Source organism: Eptesicus fuscus, chromosome 6 (assembly GCF_027574615.1).
Source record: "Eptesicus fuscus isolate TK198812 chromosome 6, DD_ASM_mEF_20220401, whole genome shotgun sequence".
NCBI lineage: Eukaryota > Metazoa > Chordata > Mammalia > Chiroptera > Vespertilionidae > Eptesicus > Eptesicus fuscus.
The window spans coordinates 105,779,560-105,799,363 of NC_072478.1; the positions used below are offsets into that span (position 1 = coordinate 105,779,560).

The following is a 19,804-nucleotide window of genomic DNA, read 5'->3' on the forward strand; positions in this document are numbered from 1 at the left end:
GTTATGTTATGAGTCTTTACACAGTTATAAAAAGCAAACAAAGCGAAGCTTCTGGGGGCCAACGGACAGCACATTCGCCCCCTGTAGACCGCTTGTGGTCCCAGCCATTCCTGTTCAGTGTCCACTTATATAAAGTTTGATTTTTTTTTTTATCATTTTTATATTAGTTAAAGCCCCTGATGTGAAAAGTAAAAATATTAAAACTTCCAAAACTTCTGCTGGTCTGGGTCTTTGGGACGGGGGGTTGGCAGTGAGGGTTTACATTCCTCCTCAAGCATATAGGTTCCTAGCAAAGGTTTGTGTAGTATTGTATGTCATTACTTCTGCCTACCAAGGAGCAAGTCTGGGCATTTGGTACAGGAGGGACAAAAGAGTTTCACTGGTAATGAAATGCAAGCCTTAGGTCCTTTAAGGTAGCAAGAACAGAAAGCAAGTGTGAAAGTGGATCTAAATGTAAAAGTCCTTTGCCCCAAAATAAGTTTGCAATAATTTTTAAAAGTCATTTTAAAATTCTCAACATTAAATGAATTTACATTCAAAATCATTTTCTTATAATCTTCATTTTATTCATCTATAATCTATTTAGCATTATAGTTTCTCTTTTTTCTTTTTCATGTATATTTTTATTGATTTCAGAGAGGAAGGGAGTGGGAGAGAGATAGAAACATCAATGATGAGAGAAAATCATTGATTGGCTGCCTCCTGCACACCCCCTACTGGGGATTGAGCCTACAACCCGGGCATGTGCCCCTGACTGGAATCGAACCGGGGACCCTTCAGTCCTCAGGCCTATGCTCTATTCATTGGGCCAAACCGGCTAGGGCTATTGTTTTTCTTTAGATGTCTACTGTATAAAAGAATTGTTCTCTTTTTATAAAAAAAAATATTTTATTGATTTTTTTACAGAGAGGAAGGGAGAGGGATAGAGAGTTAGAAACCTCGATGAGAGAGAAACATCCATCAGCTGCCTCCTGCACACTCCCCACTGGGTATGTGCCCGCAACCAAGGTACATGCCCTTGACCGGAATTGAACCCGGGACCCTTGAGTCCGCAGGCCGACGCTCTATCCACTGAGCCAAACAGGTCAGGGCAGAATTGTCCTCTTTAATGCTCAGTCATCCTATATATCCTATCCATTGTATTCCAGGTCAAGACGATCTTAAATAAATATTTTGGAGTTTTTAGCCTTGGACTAGTTTTACTATTAAAGAAACTAGAGGCCCAGTGCACAGATTCGTGCACCGGTGGGGTCCCTCAGCTTGGCCTGCGGGGATTGGGTTGAAACCAGCAGTCCAACACCACCTGCCACTACTGCCTGCCGCTCCCGCTCATCCTGGCCCCGCTGAGCCTGCTGTGGGCTTGCACCCAGTCAGTCCCTGTTGGGAGAGGCTCGCCAGCCATGAGCCCTGTGTCTGGCGCCCATCGGTCAGCTGAGCGCACTGACCACCAGGGGGCAGCTCCTGCACTGAGTGTCTGCCCCCTGGTGGTCAGTGTACGTCATTAGCAACCGGTCGTTCAGTCATCCAGTCATCTAGTCCTTGGGCTTTTATATATATAGATATTTTTCAAAGTATTGGCACAAACCTTTAGTTTCCCTTATTTTTCAGCCTTATATTTCCCCACATGTGTTGTTGACACTGAGAAGCTCACTTCCCTTTTCTTGTAAGCTATTTTTGCCTTTCAGTGCACAGTGGATACTGTCTTTGAGGACCCCAGAGCACATGCCGCTGAACTATTTATTATTTTTTCAAGCTACCCTTCCAAAAAAGCAAAATGAAAACTTCTTTATACAGTTTTTTTTTTAATATATTTTTATTGATTTCAGAGAGGAAGGGAGAGGGAGAGAGAGATAGAAACATCAATGATGAGAGAGAATCACCGATCGGCTGCCTCCTGCACGCCCCACACTGGGGACCAGCGGCAACCCAGGCACGTGCCCTGACCGGGAATCGAACCCCGACCTCATGGTTCAAAGGTCGATGCTCAACCACTGAGCCACTCCAGCCGGGCCTTTATACAGTTTTTAGGAAAATAATTGAAACATTTTAATGGCTAGAGTCTTATAGGAAAATTTTGCCCCAATCAATCTAACAATGAATAAACAGGTTTGGAAGTCAGCTGAATTTATTCTGAAGCCTGTAAAGATTTTCACAGGTGGAGAATGGGCTGTCCTATTCATTAGAATTATGCTCAAAGACCAGATGGGCTGTGTGGATTTGAGGGGTGCGTGCGTGTGTGCGTGTGTGTGTGTGTGTGTGTGTGTGTGTGTGTATGTGTGTGTGTGTGTGTTCCCTGGCTACTCATTCCTTTGTCTCTAAATGCCATTGAGGCCCTGAGGCATTTTTAACAAGCCATTTAAGTGCCATAAACAATGACAAACAAAATTCCACAAAACTAAACTGAGCAAGGTGAGAAGCCTGTTGTAATTAGACATAATGAGAGATCAAAGAGAACACAAAGGAGAGCAAACAAGACTTCCGGCTTAATATATACCTATCAAGGTTAACTAGCTCCAAGCCATCCAGTAGGCTGGTGAATCAGTCTAACCGCTTCATGTAACATTGAACTCAGCCCCTCAACTTTCTGGCCTCTCTGGGAAGTCCTTCTGCTAATTATAATTTGAAAAACTAACGGGCAGAACTAATTATAAGTCAGTGTGAAAAGTATTTTCCTACAGGGAGAAGAAAAAAGGTTGAGGCAAATAAGGAAATTTATTCACCTTTGACCGTCAGGATCCAGGGGATTTGCCTACAATCGTCCCTCCTGTGATCAGAGCAGCAAAATGAATGAATGAATGAATGAATGAATGAATGAATGTAAAGTCTTTTTCCTTCCAAGTTAACCTGGTAAGAAAAGCACAGGGGAGCCAGGTTCCAGTTCATCAGCTTCCCAGCTGGTTCTGTAAATGAGGACCAGGACCCCATCCCACAGAGTTTCTGTGAGAAGTACAGGAGAGCAGGTCTGCACAGCATCCCGCACAGTCCTGGGTGGAGGGAGGGCGCCCGGGAAGTGTTCGCTATTTTCCTAAGCGGAGCCTTCGAGCCCTTTGAATGCACGTTTAATGGAACCATTAATGATCATTATAATTAGTAATCTTACACTATGGACCACAAGCAACCCAAAGAATGAGGCAACTTGATTATGCTGCTGGAAGAGAGGATGGACACAGGGATCCAAAATGTTGGTCGGAAATTATTTCTGTTCCTTTGCTCATTCCCACGGAGGCTTGGCAGGGAGGGGTGGATGTAAACAGGTGAGCTCAGTTTCCATGCTGAGAAAATGCAGGTTTCCAGTCTCCCACTCAAGGGCTCTTTCCAGGAGCCTGGTGCATTATTTCAACAGATCGAGGTCAATGGGAGTCATTGACACATTTACTAGTGTGGGGTCGTTCTTAGTGAAAGGAGTAAGAGGACGAAAAGTATGTATTGAAAGACACTATTTACATATACATGCAAATATATGTACTAGTGGCCCTGTGCACGAAATTCGTGCATGGGAGGGGTGTCCCTCAGCCCGGCCTGCACCCTCTCCAATCTGGGACCCCTTGGGGGATGTCCAACTGCCGGTTTAGGCCCGATCCCTGTGGGGCCTAAACCAGCAGTCGGACATCCCTCTCACAATCTGGGACTGCTGGCTACTAACTGCTCACCTGCATGCCTGTCTGATCGCCCCTAACCACTCCGCCTGCCAGCCTGCTTGCCCCCAACTGCCCCTCCCCTGCCAGCCTTCTCACCCCCAACTGCCCCCGCCACCAGCCTGATCACCCTCAACTGCCCTCCCCTCCTGGCCTGATCACTCCTAACTGCCTCTGCCTCGGCCCTGCCACCATGGCTTTGTCCAGAAGGATGTCCGGAAGGTCTCCCGGTCTAATTAGCATATTGCCCTTTTATTAGTATAGATTTCTAGGGTTGTGGGGGTCTTTTGTTTGTTTATTCTTTAAATAAAAAAATAAACCATGAATTTGTTTTAAAGTGGTTACATGTAGTGAGGGAAGGAATAGGGACAAGGATATAGACCTAAAAACTATACTTCTCTATTTAGAGAAGAAGTTGAGTTTGGAGCCATGTACATGTTTTACATAATTATAAAACAAAATTTAAATCCCTAAAACCCCAGAGCGAAATGGAACCAAGGAACCTGTATATCCAATCGGTGGATCACACTCAGAGAGGAACCATTCCAGGAAAAAGCTCAGCTGTCACTTGACTGTACAACAAAAACTTGCAATACACATCTAAACTGTTTTCAGTGTCGTATTGGTGGTGGTGGCATTGGTGTTGTTTTTCTGAAATATTTGTGTTTGTACTGAAATGAGTATTGTGTTGGTGTTATTGAAAAGGGGTTTGGGCACGAGAGAAAGGAGTTTCCCTATAAGCTTGATGAAGTTAAACAAAAATGCTATAATCCTGAATTGGAATTGGAATTTTGCCGTGAATTTATATGTATTTATCTTAAAAATATGAGTGTGTGTATTTTCCAGTTCTACTCACTGAGAAGGCCTCGGTATAGTGGCCAACCTAATAGCCGTGAGCGCCCCCAGAGCCCAGTGGAATCTCCAAATACCATTTCCCACTGAAAGGCAGATAGCCAATCTGGGGCAGACAACGTACAAGATGAGCCTTGAACTTGTAAAGAAGTCCTCATAGACTGAGTCAAAAAGACTCCGGAGCCAACTTAAAGAGGTTCCCACTGGCCAAAAGTGAGCCTATTTGAGCACCAGTCAGGAAAATAACTACCGTGGGATGAAACATCGCGAATATGGGCAAATCCCTGCGTTCATTATGGTATTTGTAGTAGGTTCCTAGGGCTTCCATACAAGTTAACACAAACCAGATGAAAACAACAGAAATGTATTCTCTCAAAGCTCTGGAGGCTACAACTTCAAAATCAAGGTGCTGGCAAGGCCATGTGCACTCGGAAGGCCATGTCCATTCTCCATCGGAGAACCCTTCCTGGCCTTCCCAGCGTCCAGCGGTTGCCAGCACTCCTCGGCGTCCCTTGGTTTGCAGCTCCATCGCTCCAGTTTGCCTGTCTTCACGTGGCCCCCTCGGAGTGTGTACCGGTGCGTCCTCTTCGCTGCCTGTAAGGACACCCCCTAGTCACTGGATTTAGGGCCCACCCTCTTCCAGCGTGGCCTCGTCTTAACTAACTCCATTTCCAGACAATGTCACATTCTGAGGTCCCAGGTGGGCATGACTTTTCTAGAACACTGTTCAACCCAGTACAGTACTCACTTACTAAACCAAACAAAGAAAACAGCCTCACTGGGCACCTTTGAAAGATGCTTGAAGACAAACTCATTTTTGTAAAATAGTAAATAAAGGGGGGAAAGGAAATATATATCCTATTTTACTTGAATAAACTTGCACTAGAGGTAAGCAAGTAGTTGATAAGGGTATGTTCTCTTTGCAGAGGGGTCCAGCCAGTGTCGCTCAGTGGTTGAGCGTCAACATATGAACCAGGAGGTCACGGTTTGATTCCTGGTCAGGGCACATGCACAGGTTGTGGGCTGGATCCCCAGTAGGGGGCGTGCAGGAGGCAGCTGATCAATGATTCTCTCTCATCATTGATGTTTCTGTTTCTCTCCCTCTCCCTTCTTCTCTGAAATATATATATATATATATATATATATATATATATATATATATATATATATATATATATATGTAAAACAGGGATGCTAGATTCAGAATATCACCATTTTGTAGCCTTTAATGAATTAATGAATCTAGCAATGATCATTGATGACTGTTAACATCACAAAATGAAACAACTAGGCATGTAACTCTTGATGAAATATAATGGGGGGGGGGGCGGAATTGAACCTGGATCTGTCAGGCCTGTAGATCTAATTACAGAGGGACATATTGGACATCCACAATGATGCAGCCAGCAAAATCAAGATTGTGAAACTAAAAAAAAAAAAAAAAAAAAAAAAGTACTTATAAAAAAAGACAGTGAAAGGGAACTGATACATTTTAAAAGAGACTTGAGACATTTCTCTACATTTAAATGTCAACTGTAGATAAGGGGGTGGGAAATGGTCATTCTCCATGGCCCTTCGTTACTAGTATTCATTGTTGTTGTTGTTTTGTTGTTTTTAAATATATTTTATTGATTTTTTACAGAGAGAAAGGGAGAGGGATAGAGAGTTAGAAACATCGACGAGAGAGACACATCGACCAGCTGCCTCCTGCACATCCCCCACTGGGGACGTGCCCGCAACCAAAGCACATGCCCTTGACCGGAATCGAACCTGGGACCTTTCAGTCCACAGACCGACACTCTATCCACTGAGCCAAACCGGTTTCGGCATTCATTGTTGTTTTACACACCTTTACACTTGGGAGTCATTTCTTACTCAGTAATAGGTGAAGATTTAAAAAGATACCAGAATCCCTACCTAGGCTGGGCCATGGAGAGCTCAGACCTTGGAGCAATGAAGTTTTGAGCAAAGAAACTGACTGACTTAGATGCTGGCCAAAGGCAGGGGCTGTCAGAAAGGGTAGTGAGAAGGGGAAACGATGATGTCGGCCACAGGCTTGTGACTGTGGAAATGGGGAGTGTACACAGTATCCACCCGCATCTCCTTGCTTGCATATCATATTATTGTTCTTTAAAATCTTTCAGATCTCTTTTCTTATCCTTTTCCTCGTTTAAAAACAAAACAAAACACTTTTAAGTATTTTTATTGATTTCAGAGAGGAAGGGAGAGGGAGGGAGAGATAGAAACATCCATGATGAGAGAGAATCATGGATCGGCTGCCTTCTGCACGCCCCACACTGGGGATCAAGCCCACAACCCGGACATGTGCCCTGACCGGGAATCAAACGGCAACCTCTTGGTTCATAGATCAACGTTCAACCACTGAGCATTGGCCAATGAACGGCCGGGCGTTTTCCTTCTTTTTGGTGTCAGACTCAAGTTGGTGTCAGACTCGAGTTGGTGCCGGTTAAACTTAGGTTTGGTCCGCAGGTTGCAAACATCGAGGTGGGACTGAAGGAAGCTGTCCTGACTCGGAGCCATGGCAGCGCCTGCACCTGATTCTGTGTTTCTCTCCTGAGGACGGTGCGTGTGTGCTTGCTGAGAGTGAGATTATGACGGCCACATTATGATGGATGGGAACATTAAAAATATTAGATGTGTGCATGTGAGTACCAGGCAGCCAGATGGCATGGGGTGGGTGTGGCAGGACCTGATCATTGTCCTTTGGGGTCCACTCTTCTCTTCCTTAGGGGGGGGGTCATAGAATTTTCAGCAGGGCCTATATTTCCCAACCTGCACTGCAGCTTTGTGATCAGGTGACGAAGTTCTGGCCAATGGGATGCAAGGAGTGGTTTGTCTTCCCAGAATCATCCTAAAAGACGCCTGAGCACACCCTCCTTGCTGCCTTTCACCTTGTTTCTTGGTCCTGTGCTTGGAACTTGGATGTGCCTCTGGAGCTCCGTCTTGGGACATTAGGGAGGAGCTGGGCCATGAGACTCCCTGGGTAACAAGGACATCCTGGCCCGAATGACTTACCTCTGGATTTGTACACAGGGAGGGGGTAAACCGACCTTGTTTAAGCCGCTGTCTCTTAGGTCTCTGTCATGCGCACTGAGCCTAATCCTAATGAACACAGTAGCTACCCTTCGGTTTTGCCTGCCCAGCCACAACTTCCCATTCTTTCGGGGGGACTTCCTCTACCCCATTCCTTGCGGTTCTGGTGGGCTGTGAGTCACCGGGTCCCTCCCTCCCGTTTTCCCCCCACAGGATGGGTAGCTAACCAAACCACACCCACCAGAATCCCCCTCCCTTTGCCAGGAGGGGAAATCTGAGTGGAGTGGCATCCTCAGGCAGGTGGGTCTAAGTTCGTGTGACATCAGTGTCCCCAGCATGGCCCTGGACCCCATCCTTTCTGAGTCCTGATTACTCCACTTTCCCTGTGGTTCTGTGAGCTCACCAGTGTTCTTCACGTTCCTCTCTCTCTCTCCCCCGAATCCAGAGGAGCTTTCTGTCCCCATCACCCCAAGAGCCACAGCTGAGGCTGCGCCATCAGCACGCCCTTTGCCTCCCCATTCCTTCACCTCTGGTTTGCAGGCGTCCCCACCTGGAATCCCTGACACGCCTTAGTTCCCGTGTTCCCATAACAGATCGCCCCGTAACCCAGCGAACGGATACTAGTAAATGCTGTAGGACAACAACCGTTTTATCATCATCCCTACTGCTCGGGGGTGAGTGGGCACAGCCAAAGGGCGGCTCCCTTGGGAGGCTCAGGTGTTTGCAGTCGGACGGTGGCTAGGGCTGCTGTCATCTTGAAGGCTTCCTGAATTTTCCCGCACAGCCAACAGGATGGCCAACAGCTCGACTCCATTCTGACACTAACTACCCGGAGTTACCGTCAGATTCCACGGGTTCCTGTGCTCGGTCCCACAAGATGACCCCACTTCAGAGGCCAGCCACCAGTCATGGGGGCCATTCAGACTTCTGACAGCCTGGCTGTAAGTTCAGGGGCTCCCTCAAGCCCGGTTCAGGTTTGATAATTCACTGCAATGACATACAGACTTAGGAAACCACTATACTTATGACTACTGGTTTGTTATAAATGAACAGCCAGATGAATGGGATACAATGGAATATTATTTAGCCTTAAGAAAGAAGGGAATGCCACTATTTGTGAGACAGGTGCTGAGCGAAATAAGCTAGATGCAGAAGGGCAAAGACTACATGATACCGCTTTTCTGAGGAATCTAAAATAGTCGAACTTATAAAAGTAGAGATATTATACAGGAAGAATAAGTCCTAGTGAGCTTCTGTACAGCATTGTGCTCATAGTTAACAATACTGTTTCATATACTTAACATTTTAAGAATGCGGGTCTTGTGTTAAGTGTTCTTATAACAAATAATAATAAGTAAAGAGGCAGAAACAGACAGATACAGAGAACAGACTGGTGGTTGCCAGTAGGGAGAAGGGTAGGGGGACTGGGTGTAAAAGGTGAAGGGATTGAGAAGGACAGATTGGTAGTTACCAAATAGTCCTCAGGATGTAAAGTATAGCACAGGAAATACAGTCCATAATATTCTGATAACTGTATAAGGTGCCAGTTGTGGGCCGGAAATATGAGGGGCATCACTTTGTAGATTATATGACTGTCTGACCAATACGCCGTCCACCTGAAACTAATACAAAATAATACTAAATGGAAACTGTAATTGAAAACAATTTTAAAATTAATTTTTAAAAAACTGGAAGAAAATTTAGAACAACGAAGTATTAAAACACACGTACACACACACACACACACACACAAAGTAAAGGAGGCAGGGGGAACCTTTCGGAAGTGATGGGTATGTGCGTGACACAGACTGTGAGAATGGTTTCACTAATGTATCCTTGTCTACATACTCATCTTGTATCCATGAACTAGGTGTAGCTTTTGGCCCGGCCGGGTAGCTCAGTTGGTTAGAGCATTGACTGGATACTCCAGGTCATGGGTGCCACCCCCAATCAGGGGACATACCCAGAAGCAAGCAGTGAATGCACAGGTGAGTGGAACAACAGAGTGACCCTTCTCTCTTTCTGTAGGTCAATTCTACTTCTGTCAGGTGCTGAAAAAACAAGGTCCGAGGCTGGGGAGAATGAGAGTTAGAATCCTTGCGAATTCTGGGCACACCACCCTACCAGCACCTAATACGTTTACCAGCCCAGAAGTTCCCGCACCCCCCTGTGTCAGGGTTTTCATATGGAGTTCCGTCTCACAGGCAGGGCTGATTAAACCACCGGTCACCTGGTTGACCTCCATCCCCAGTCTCTCTCCCCTCTGTGGGGGCAGGGAGTGCTGCTGAAGGTTCCAGCCCTCTAACACAGGTTGGTTTATCTGGCGCCCAGCTTCCACCCTGAAGCTATGTGGGGACTGGCTTTGAGTCACCTCATTAGCATAAACTCAGGTACGGTTGAAAAGGTTGTCTTGTCTATGAGTCATAAAAGACACTCCTGTCACTCGGGAAATTCCAGGGGTGTTCGGAGCTCCGTGCCAGGACCTGGGGACAAAGACCAAACATATTTCTGATTGTACTGCACGTCCTCACTCGAGGCTGCGGCCACCGAAGCTGGTATTGGCGGGGCCCTCGGCTAGGCTGTCAGTCAGAGCGCCTGTGTGTGGTCTTGTCACGTGGCCTGGCCTTCCTCACAACTGATGGCTCCAAGAGCCAGCTTCCAGGAGAGCCCGGGGAGACCCCTGGCCCACCACTGCCCAGACACTTCTGCCCCAGACACAATGGGAGGATGTCAGTATCACTTTGTAGGAAGGACAGGTACGATAGAGACCTCATTGGTTGCGGCCAACTTGGAAAACACCATTTGCCACGACTAGAGAAACCCACCCAATAGCTGGCCTTCATTCCAGGCCGAAGACCAGGTCCTCCTTTGGGCCAGTCGGAGTTCTGTCACTTCTTTTTTTTTTTTTTTTTTTTTTTTTTTTTTTTTTTAAAAATATATTTTTATTGATTTCAGAGATGAAGGGAGAGGGAGAGAGACATAGAAATATCAAAGATAAGAGAGAATCACTGATCGGCTGCCTCCTGCATGCCCCCTTCTGGGGATTGAGCCCCCAACCCAGGCATGTGTCCTTGACTGGAATCAAACCTGGGACCCTTCAGTCTGCAGGCTGATGCTCTATCCACTGAGTCAAACCAGGTAGGGCTTTTTTTTTTTTTTTTTTTTTTTTTTTTAATTTCTTTATTGATTAAGGTGTCACATATTTGTCCTCATCCCCCCATTCCCATCCCACCCCTCTCCCCACGCATGCCCCAATCCCCTGTTGAACTTAACCGTTGGATAGGCTTATATGCATGCATACAGGTCCTTTGGTTGAACTCTCCCCCTCCCCCCCACCCTCCCCCTACCCTCCCTTATCCTCCCTCTGAGGCCCGATAGTCCGATCGATGCCTCCTTGCTTCTGGTTCTGTTCTTGTTCCTCAGTCTATGTTGTTCATCATTTCCCCTAGATGAGCGAGATCATATGTCACTAGATATATACTAATAAGAACTGAATGTGAGACGAGCAATAATAGTTATGCTGACAGGCAAATGAATCAATCTGTAGCGAGCTTCCCCCTGGACCAACAGTTCTTTTGAGACCCAATTTCGATGTCCAGTAGTTCCCTATGTGTACATGTCAGCACTGACCCCTCAGCTCTGGATGGTGGACAAATGGTGGTAATGGAGGTCCGACTCCCTCTGGTTTGGTCTCGGCCGAACCCAGGGGCACGGCGTCACCCGGACTAAGGGGCACGTGGCCTCACCCATACCCAAGGGGCGCGTGGTCTCACCCGGGCCTGGGACCCAGCCTCACCCGGATGGATCCAGGGGCGCACGGCCTCACCCGGACCCAGGATCTGGCTTCACCCGTACCCAGGGACGCTTGGCCTCTCCCAGACCCAGGGGCACGTGGCCTCACCCGGGCTTAGTTGCACAAGGCCTCACCTGGTTCCAGGGACACATGGTCGCACCCGGACCCAGGGATGCTTGGCCTCTCCCAGACCCAGGGCCACTTGGGCTCACCCGGGCCTAGGTGTACGAGGCCTCACCCGGATCCAGGGACACATGGTCTCACCCGGACCCAGGGATGCTTGGCCTCTCCCAGACCCAGGGCCACTTGGGCTCACCCGGGCCTAGGTGCACGAGGCCTCACCCGGATCCAGGGACGCATGGTCTCACCCGGACCCAGGGACGCTTGGCCTCTCCCAGACCCAGGGCCACTTGGGCTCACCCGGGCCTAGGTGTACGAGGCCTCACCCGGACCCAGGGATGCATGGTCTCACCCGGACCCAGGGATGCTTGGCCTCTCCCAGACCCAGGGCCACTTGGGCTCACCCGGGCCTAGGTGCACGAGGCCTCACCCGGATCCAGGGACGCAAGGTCTCACCCGGACCCAGGGACGCTTGGCCTCTCCCAGACCCAGGGCCACTTGGGCTCACCCGGGCCTAGGTGCACGAGGCCTCACCCGGATCCTGGGACACATGGTCTCACCCGGACCCAGGGACGCTTGGCCGCTCCCAGACCCAGGGCCACTTGGGCTCACCCGGGCCTAGGTGCACGAGGCCTCACCCGGATCCAGGGACACATGGTCTCACCCGGACCCAGGGACGCTTGGCCTCTCCCAGACCCAGGGCCACTTGGGCTCACCCGGGCCTAGGTGCACGAGGCCTCACCCGGATCCAGGGACACATGGTCTCACCCGGATCCAGGGACGCTTGGCCTCTCCCAGACCCAGGGCCACTTGGGCTCACCCGGGCCTAGGTGCACGAGGCCTCACCCGGATCCTGGGACACATGGTCTCACCCGGACCCAGGGACGCTTGGCCTCTCCCAGACCCAGGGCCACTTGGGCTCACCCGGGCCTAGGTGCACGAGGCCTCACCCGGATCCAGGGACACATGGTCTCACCCGGACCCAGGGACGCTTGGCCTCTCCCAGACCCAGGGCCACTTGGGCTCACCCGGGCCTAGGTACACGAGGCCTCACCCGGATCCTGGGACACATGGTCTCACCCGGACCCAGGGACGCTTGGCCTCTCCCAGACCCAGGGCCACTTGGGCTCACCCGGGCCTAGGTGCACGAGGCCTCACCCGGATCCAGGGACACATGGTCTCACCCGGACCCAGGGACGCTTGGCCTCTCCCAGACCCAGGGCCACTTGGGCTCACCCGGGCCTAGGTGCACGAGGCCTCACCCGGATCCTGGGACGCATGGTCTCACCCGGACCCAGGGACGCTTGGCCTCTCCCAGACCCAGGGGCACGTGGCCTCACCTGGGCCTAGGTGCACGAGGCCTCACCCGGATCCAGGGACCCATGGTCTCACCCGGACCCAGGGACGCTTGGCCTCTTCCAGACCCAGGGCCACTTGGGCTCACCCGGGCCTAGGTGCACGAGGCCTCACCCGGATCCGGGGACACATGGTCTCACCCGGACCCAGGGACGCTTGGCCTCTCCCAGACCCAGGGGCACGTGGCCTCACCCGGGCCTAGGTGCACGAGGCCTCATCCGGCTCCAGGGACACATGGTCTCACCCGGACCCAGGGACGCTTGGCCTCTCCCAGACCCAGGGCCACTTGGGCTCACCCGGGCCTAGGTGCACGAGGCCTCACCCGGATCCAGGGACACATGGTCTCACCCGGACCCAGGGACGCTTGGCCTCTCAGACCCCGGGGCACGTGACCTCACCCATGCCTAGGTGCACGAGGTCTCACCCGGATCCAGGGACACACGGTCTCACCCGGATCCAGGGACGCCTGGCCTCCCCCAGACCCAGGGGCACGTGGCCTCACCCGGACCTAGGCGCACGAGGCCTCACCCGGATCCAGGGACACACGGTCTCACCCGGACCCAGGGACGCCTGGCCTCCCCCAGACCCAGGGGCACGCGGCCCCACCCGGGACTAGGTGCACGAGGCCCCACCCGGATCCAGGGACACATGGTCTCGCCCGGACCTAGGGGTGCGTGTCCTCTCTCAGACCCAGGGGCACGTGGCCTCACCTGGACCTAGGTGCACGAAGCCACCCGGACCCAGGGGCGCGTTACCTCTCTCAGACCCCTGGTCGCGTGGTCTCACCCGGATCCAGGGGCTCACGGCCTCACCCGTACTCGGGACCCAGCCTTACCCGGATCCAGGGGCCCACGGCCTCACCCGGACCCAGGGTTCAGATTCGCCCGGACCCAGGGGCACATGGCCTCACCCGAACCCGGAATCCAGCTTCACCTGGACCCAGGGGCGCGTGGCCTCACCCAAACCCAGGGGCGTGAGGCCTCACCTAGACCCAGAGGAGTGTGACCACATCTGAGCCCAGAGGCTCGCAGGCTCGCCTGGACTCGGGTCTCAGCGGGGTTTCGTCTTCTTGATCCCAATTCCTGTTGGTCAATTCCCTCTCAGCAATTCCTTCGGTCATTTTCTCAGAGCTCCAGGGCGGCTGCCGCAGAACTCGTTGGGCGGCGGGCTCGGCAAGGCTCTGGTGTGCCCGGTGCCCGGCGGTGGGCTGGTCCGGTGTCGCTGCGTCGGCCCTTGGGTCTGCAACGGTGGCCAGTCGCTGAGCGTGCGCACCTGGCCACTTCGGGGCATTGAGATTCTTGAAGGACTCGGAGGTCAGCAAGCACGGAGTCTCCCTCCCCATGTCTCCCAGGGGCTCGTCTGTCCGTGCTCGGCAGCGAGTGGAGCCGTCCCCTCAGCCGGAGACCGCCGGGGGAACTGCGCCGAGCACGTTCCAGGCCACCATTGTGTCGCCTGAGCCATAGTTCTTAAAGTGTGGACTTTGGGTCACTGGCATCAGCATCATCCTGCGTACCCCTCTCTTTTATTCTAGTTGTAGAGCATCTGCTCAGCCAGCCCCCCGGTCTTTCTGGCTGGTGTCTGCTCTGCTCTCCCGTCGTAGTCTCAATATTGTTGTGGTAGGCAACGATCAGGCTGCCGCCCTATGTCTCCATCTTGGTCCTCCTTTGTAAAGTTAAGTCTTGATTGTTGTTGGTGTCACTGGGAGGAATTGTCCTCCAGGCCAATTGGCCGTGAGGACCCTCTTTGTCTATATAGGAAGAGTTGCTGTGCAGGAGACATGTTTGTGGGCCGGGTCTTGATGCAGCAATGCCTTGGCACTCACTGAGTCTGCCTCTAGAATGCCTCCCTTATGCAAGTGATTGAAATCTGGTGTCATCTCCCACCAACCACTAGATGCCCTCGTTTCTGGGTCTCCAATGTAGTGTGGGTCAGCCACTACCTGAGGCACTCAGCAGGAAAAAACTTCTGCTCAGCTTGGCTGGGGCGGAGCTACAGGGTGGAGCCTACAACCTTGGCTTCCTGTCAGCCCCGCCCTATGAGGCTCCTGTGTCTGTGTCCCTCTGTATTCCTTGCAAACACCTCTGAGAGAAACGCGCCCTGGAGTTTCGCCCACTGCCAAACAGTCCAGTCCCTCCCCTAATGAATCTGGACTCCCAGATTCTCGCCTGGAACTGGGTTTCAGTGTAGTTGGAACTGGGTCTCAGCGCAGTCTGGCGTCCCTGTCTCCTTCCCAGCAGGGCCACCCAGTGGCGCAGGCAAAAGTCCGTCCTCTGCGCACCTTCCAGTGCGCGCGTCTGGAGTCGCCGCTTCTCTGTGCCTCCGCCACCACAGCCCAAATTCATTCCCCCAGCGTGCGCCTGGCTTCCCAGGGTTTCGCCCGGAACTGGGGTTCAGTGCAGTCGGAACTGGGGTTCAGCACGGTCCTGAGCTTATGTCTCCTTCCCGCTAGGGCAGTTCAGTGGCGCAGGCAACAGTCCGTCCTTTGCGCCCCTTCCCGTGCGCGCCTCTGGAGCTCTGCCTTCCCCCGCTCCTCTGTGCCTGCGCCCCACAGCCCAGATTCATTCCCCCAGCCTGCGCCTGGCTTCCCAGGGTTTCGCCCGGAACTGGCGCTCAGTGCAGTCGGAGCCGGCGCTTAGCACACTCCGGAGCCTTTATCTCCTTCCTGCCAGTGAACGCCGGCCAGGCCGTCAGCTGCCCCTTCCTCTCCGGCTCCATCCTCCCCACAGGCGCGCGTGCTCGTGTCTCCGCCAGTTTCTCCATACCTCAGGCTTTTACGGCTCCCCCGATTGTCCCCGTGGCCTTCTCCTTCCCCCCAGCTGTGGGCATTTCAGTCCGCCAGCTCTCCTGTGGTTCTGGACGATGTCCGTTCTGACCTCTAGTTGTGCCTTTGAAATTGTTGTGCCCGGCTGCAGGTTAGGTGTTTCACCTATGCCGCCATCTTGGTTTCTCCAGTTCTGTCACTTCTATCTTCCAAACCAAAACTGGTTTGTTTTTGTGACAGCACTTGTGGCTTTACTATACTGGAAGCTCCTTGAGGGCAGGGACCAGCTTTTTCAAACTACTTTCATTCCAAGTGCCATTTGCCAGAGAGCTGACCTTGTGCAAGTTACTAAAGAGAGTGCAAAATAACATAGGTAATACTTAAAACAATAAAAAAAAAGAGTGCAAAATAGCTCAATAGTTTTTATGTTGATTACATGTTAAATGAAAATATTTAGCTATCTTGAGTTTCATAAAACTTATGATTACAATCACATTATTCCAAACTCATCAATTTGTATACATTAAATATGTACAGCTTTTTGTATGTCCATCACACCTCCATAAATTGGTTTTGAAAAATTAGTTGTGCCCTAGCTGGTTTGGCTCAGTGGATAGGCCTGTGGACTGAAGGGTCCCGGATTGGATTTCAGGCAAGGGCACAGGGCACATGCCCGGGTTGCGGGCTCGATCCCCAGTAGGGAGTGTGCAGGAGGCAGCTCATCAATGATTCACTCTTATCATTGATGTTTTTATCTTTCCCTCTCCCTTCCTTTCTGAAATCAATAAAAAATATATACTTTGAAAATTAGTTGCATTTGTTTCCTTTTGCTTTTTTTTTTTTTAATGCTGTGACTGGGACATTCTGTACGCCTTGCATTATTTTTATTATTATTAATTTGCTTGCGTTATATTCTATTGGACATTTCCTGGTGTGACACACCATCCCCACAAACTTGAGCAAACAAAGGAGCAGTAGCAGCTGGCTTGGGTCTGGAGGGTGTGAGGTAATCTGGACATCTCTCCTGCCTGATTCTGGGCTGCCCAGACTCCAGGGACAAACAAAACTGGTGACTCCGCAGGCCGGGGCCCAAGCCAGCAGCCTGCCTTTGGGTCAGGCTCGCACGCTGATGGTGCCTAGGCCCTCTGTAGCTTCTTCTATGCTAAGCACTTCCTTGTTTCATTGTACCCAGCTTTGATAAATGTGTCCTCAAAATAAAAACATAAATATAAATAAAAATAAAGGTGCTTCTTTTTTTTTTTTTAATAGGGCGCTATTCATGTCTTTGAATCTTTGATCCAAAATGTTTTGTTTTACTTTCTCAGACTTTAAAGTTGGAAAGACATCTGGATTCTTTAAGAAAGAAAAAAGAGGTACTTCCCTATTGCCGCAGTGTTCTTTCTCCCTGTTATCTCCTTGCCAGCCATCTGCGCTGAGCTGGTCACCCTGAGGGTAGTAGCGGGGAATGCAGACCATGTGTGGTTTATGGCTACGAAGGATCCAAGTGGGCTGGTCCTACAACAGGCACCCGGGGGGAGTGGAACCCTTCTCCCTGGGCTGTGTGGGACCTCCCATTTCTGCCTCTTTAGGTTTATTTCCTCCTCCTGGAGGAACTGGCCTGCCGGGAGCTTCCTGGGATGTGGTGTGTGGGAGGTAAAACAGTTTTGAGAACTTCCTTGGCTGAAAACACCCCTATGTTACCCGCCCACTTGATCAATGCTTTGGCTGTTACTGGTCGAAAATCATTTTTGTTCAGAAGCGTGAAGGCGCGGCTCCACTTTCCACTTTCTGTTTCCTTGTGACTGTTCTCTGTGGCGCTTGTAGGATCTGATCTGGCCCGGCCTGCTGTTTCACGAGGCGGGGCTCAGGGCTCAGTGCGTTTCCTTCACTTGCTGGCACTTTCCCTCGGCAAACTCCTGTGGCTCCGCACCGGGAAGTTCCCTCCTCTGCCTTTTCCTTGTTCTTTCTTTTCTGGGTCGGGATCTTATTCGGAGGGCTGGGCCTCCTGGGCTGGTTCCCGCATAGTCTCACGGTTTCCCATTTTCTCTCTCTCCAAGTCTCTCAGGTCTTCGGAGAGGTTTCCTTAACTTGATGTTTCAACCTTTGTTTTGTTTTGTTTGTTTTGCTAGCTTGCTTTTAATCTGAGTTCTTCTTTTTTAAATCATCTGAATGTTTCTTCTTAAAAAAGTAGTACTCCCTTCTTATTCATGATGAATTATCAATGAAGGTATCCACAGACTTAAAAAAAGTTTCCTTCTCCCTGTTCTGGTTTTGTTTTTCCTCAAATTCCCTTATTTTTTGTGTTATCTGATTTCGAGCTTCCATTCTGGACGTTTGGTTCATGTCACCTGTAGCCTATGTCTGCTGCCAATCAGAGGTGGGAAACCAAGAGTTAATGGGAAGCTCTAGGGGAGTTAGGAGGATTCGGGGAGACTCTCCCCATGGTTTTTTGTTTGTTTTTAATATATTTTTATTGATTTCAGAGAGGAAGGGAGAGGGAGAGAGAGATCGAAACATGAATGATGAGAGAGAATCATTGATTGGCTGCCTCCTGCACGCCCCACACTAGGGATCCAGCCTGAAACCCCCGGGACCCTTCAGTCAGCAGGCCTACGCTCTATCCCCTGAGCCAAACCAGCCAGGATTCTTCCCATGTTGACCTCTGTTCCTGAGCAGAGCCCTCCGCTCTCCGCTCTCTGCCCTCCTACTCTGAGGACAACTGCCATGAGGGAGGGGCTGGAGAGGTTCAGGACTCAGCCTAGGCTACGGAATATTCTCTGGGTCTCCCTGCCTGGAGGGAACCTGCAGTCTTCTGCAGGGGCAGGGGCAGGGGCAGGGGCAGGGGCAGGGAAAGGGGAAAAGGAAGCGGGTGGGGAAGGCAGCCCCCTTGCCTGGTCCATGCTAGGAAGCCGTGTGCACTGCCTGCTGCTGCTTCTCAGCTTCATCCCATCTTCCTCATCCCACTCTCCTTCCCCCCAGTCCCATAGGTGCCTGGGGCTGCGGGTCCCCAGCACGTGGTGTGGATCAACTTCCCCCATGGCTGGTCTAGGTGGCTAAATCAGTTTTCATGAGTCTGACCCCTCACTCCAGCTTCTAATATCGCTTGTCTTCTTTTCTGTAATTTCTGTTCTAGGATTACGGGGCCTTAAAAAAGAAATCCCTGTCCTGAAATTCTAGTGGTGCTTTGGGTTGAAGTGAAATTAGATACTTGCATGTAATTCCATCATGTCAACCTGGAAATGAATACTATATGTTCATTTACCTGGTAAGCTTCTCCCCCACTAGAATGTAGGTTTCTGTAGAATGACGGCAGGGGTCTGTTCGGTCCGTTTCACACTTCCAACACCTACACAGCGACCGGAACATAATACATGACTGACCTGGAACGAGGGACATGATTGCATACACAAAAGGCACTTGAGAAATAGCTACATAGCACATGTTACACAGGGCCTAATATTTAGTTTTAACTATTTTGGACTATCTGTTGCCATGGAGAACATTACAAACAGACGCTCAAAGCCAAACTTGGAGAAGTTTTAAATGAACTTGTTTTAAATTAAAGCTAATTTCCATATGTGGGTTGTACATTAATTTTGTTATTTTATAACTAGGAGCCCAGCGTGTGGTTCAAAATCGCGCGGCGCTGCCCACCCTCGAGTCGCCGGTCCGGCCCTGCCTCCCTCCCGGCCCTTGAAGCAGCCTGTTACAGCGTCCCGGTTAATTAGCATATTTCTCTATTTTATATAGATATAGATATAGATATAGATAATGATCCAACCTCTTATAGGGTGGACTTTCATTTTATCAGTCTAGATAAATAATGATCTGAATGTGGCTGTGCCACCTATTGGCTCAAGACTCATGTCCTGTCCAAATACAGTCCATCCTCAAGGCAGTCTGTAACCCAGCCGGCGGTTATCTCTGGATCTAAACCTGAAGCAACCTGGCTCATGCCTGGCTCACCCGTGTCACATCTGAGGACTCTAACTTCCAGGACTTGGTTCTCTGTGGAAAACCCTTTTCTTCTTACTCCCTCCAGACCCACCATAAACCGACCCAGACCCATCTTTCAACGCTCATCCCTCGGGGGAAACCCCTTTTGTTAGCGTGAATATCATTTTTTGCCTCGTGATAGATAAGCACTGTATTTGTACCCTCCTTACAGCACTCACCAGTGGGCCTGGTATCCTGGCAACTGGGTCGCTACCGGGTTCATTTACTCTCGGGCCG

The 19,804-nt window shown here is 50.6% G+C and overlaps 1 long non-coding RNA gene across 1 annotated transcript; it reads left to right on the top strand.

Annotated features, from left to right (window-relative positions):
* The first annotated feature begins 8,313 nt into the window (after window positions 1-8,313).
* On the top strand, window positions 8,314-19,249 carry LOC129149526 (uncharacterized). The gene is made up of 3 exons (XR_008556456.1): window positions 8,314-8,482; window positions 9,412-9,529; window positions 19,186-19,249. It is a non-coding gene; the product is annotated as an uncharacterized LOC129149526 (long non-coding RNA).
* The last annotated feature ends 555 nt before the right edge of the window (window positions 19,250-19,804 follow it).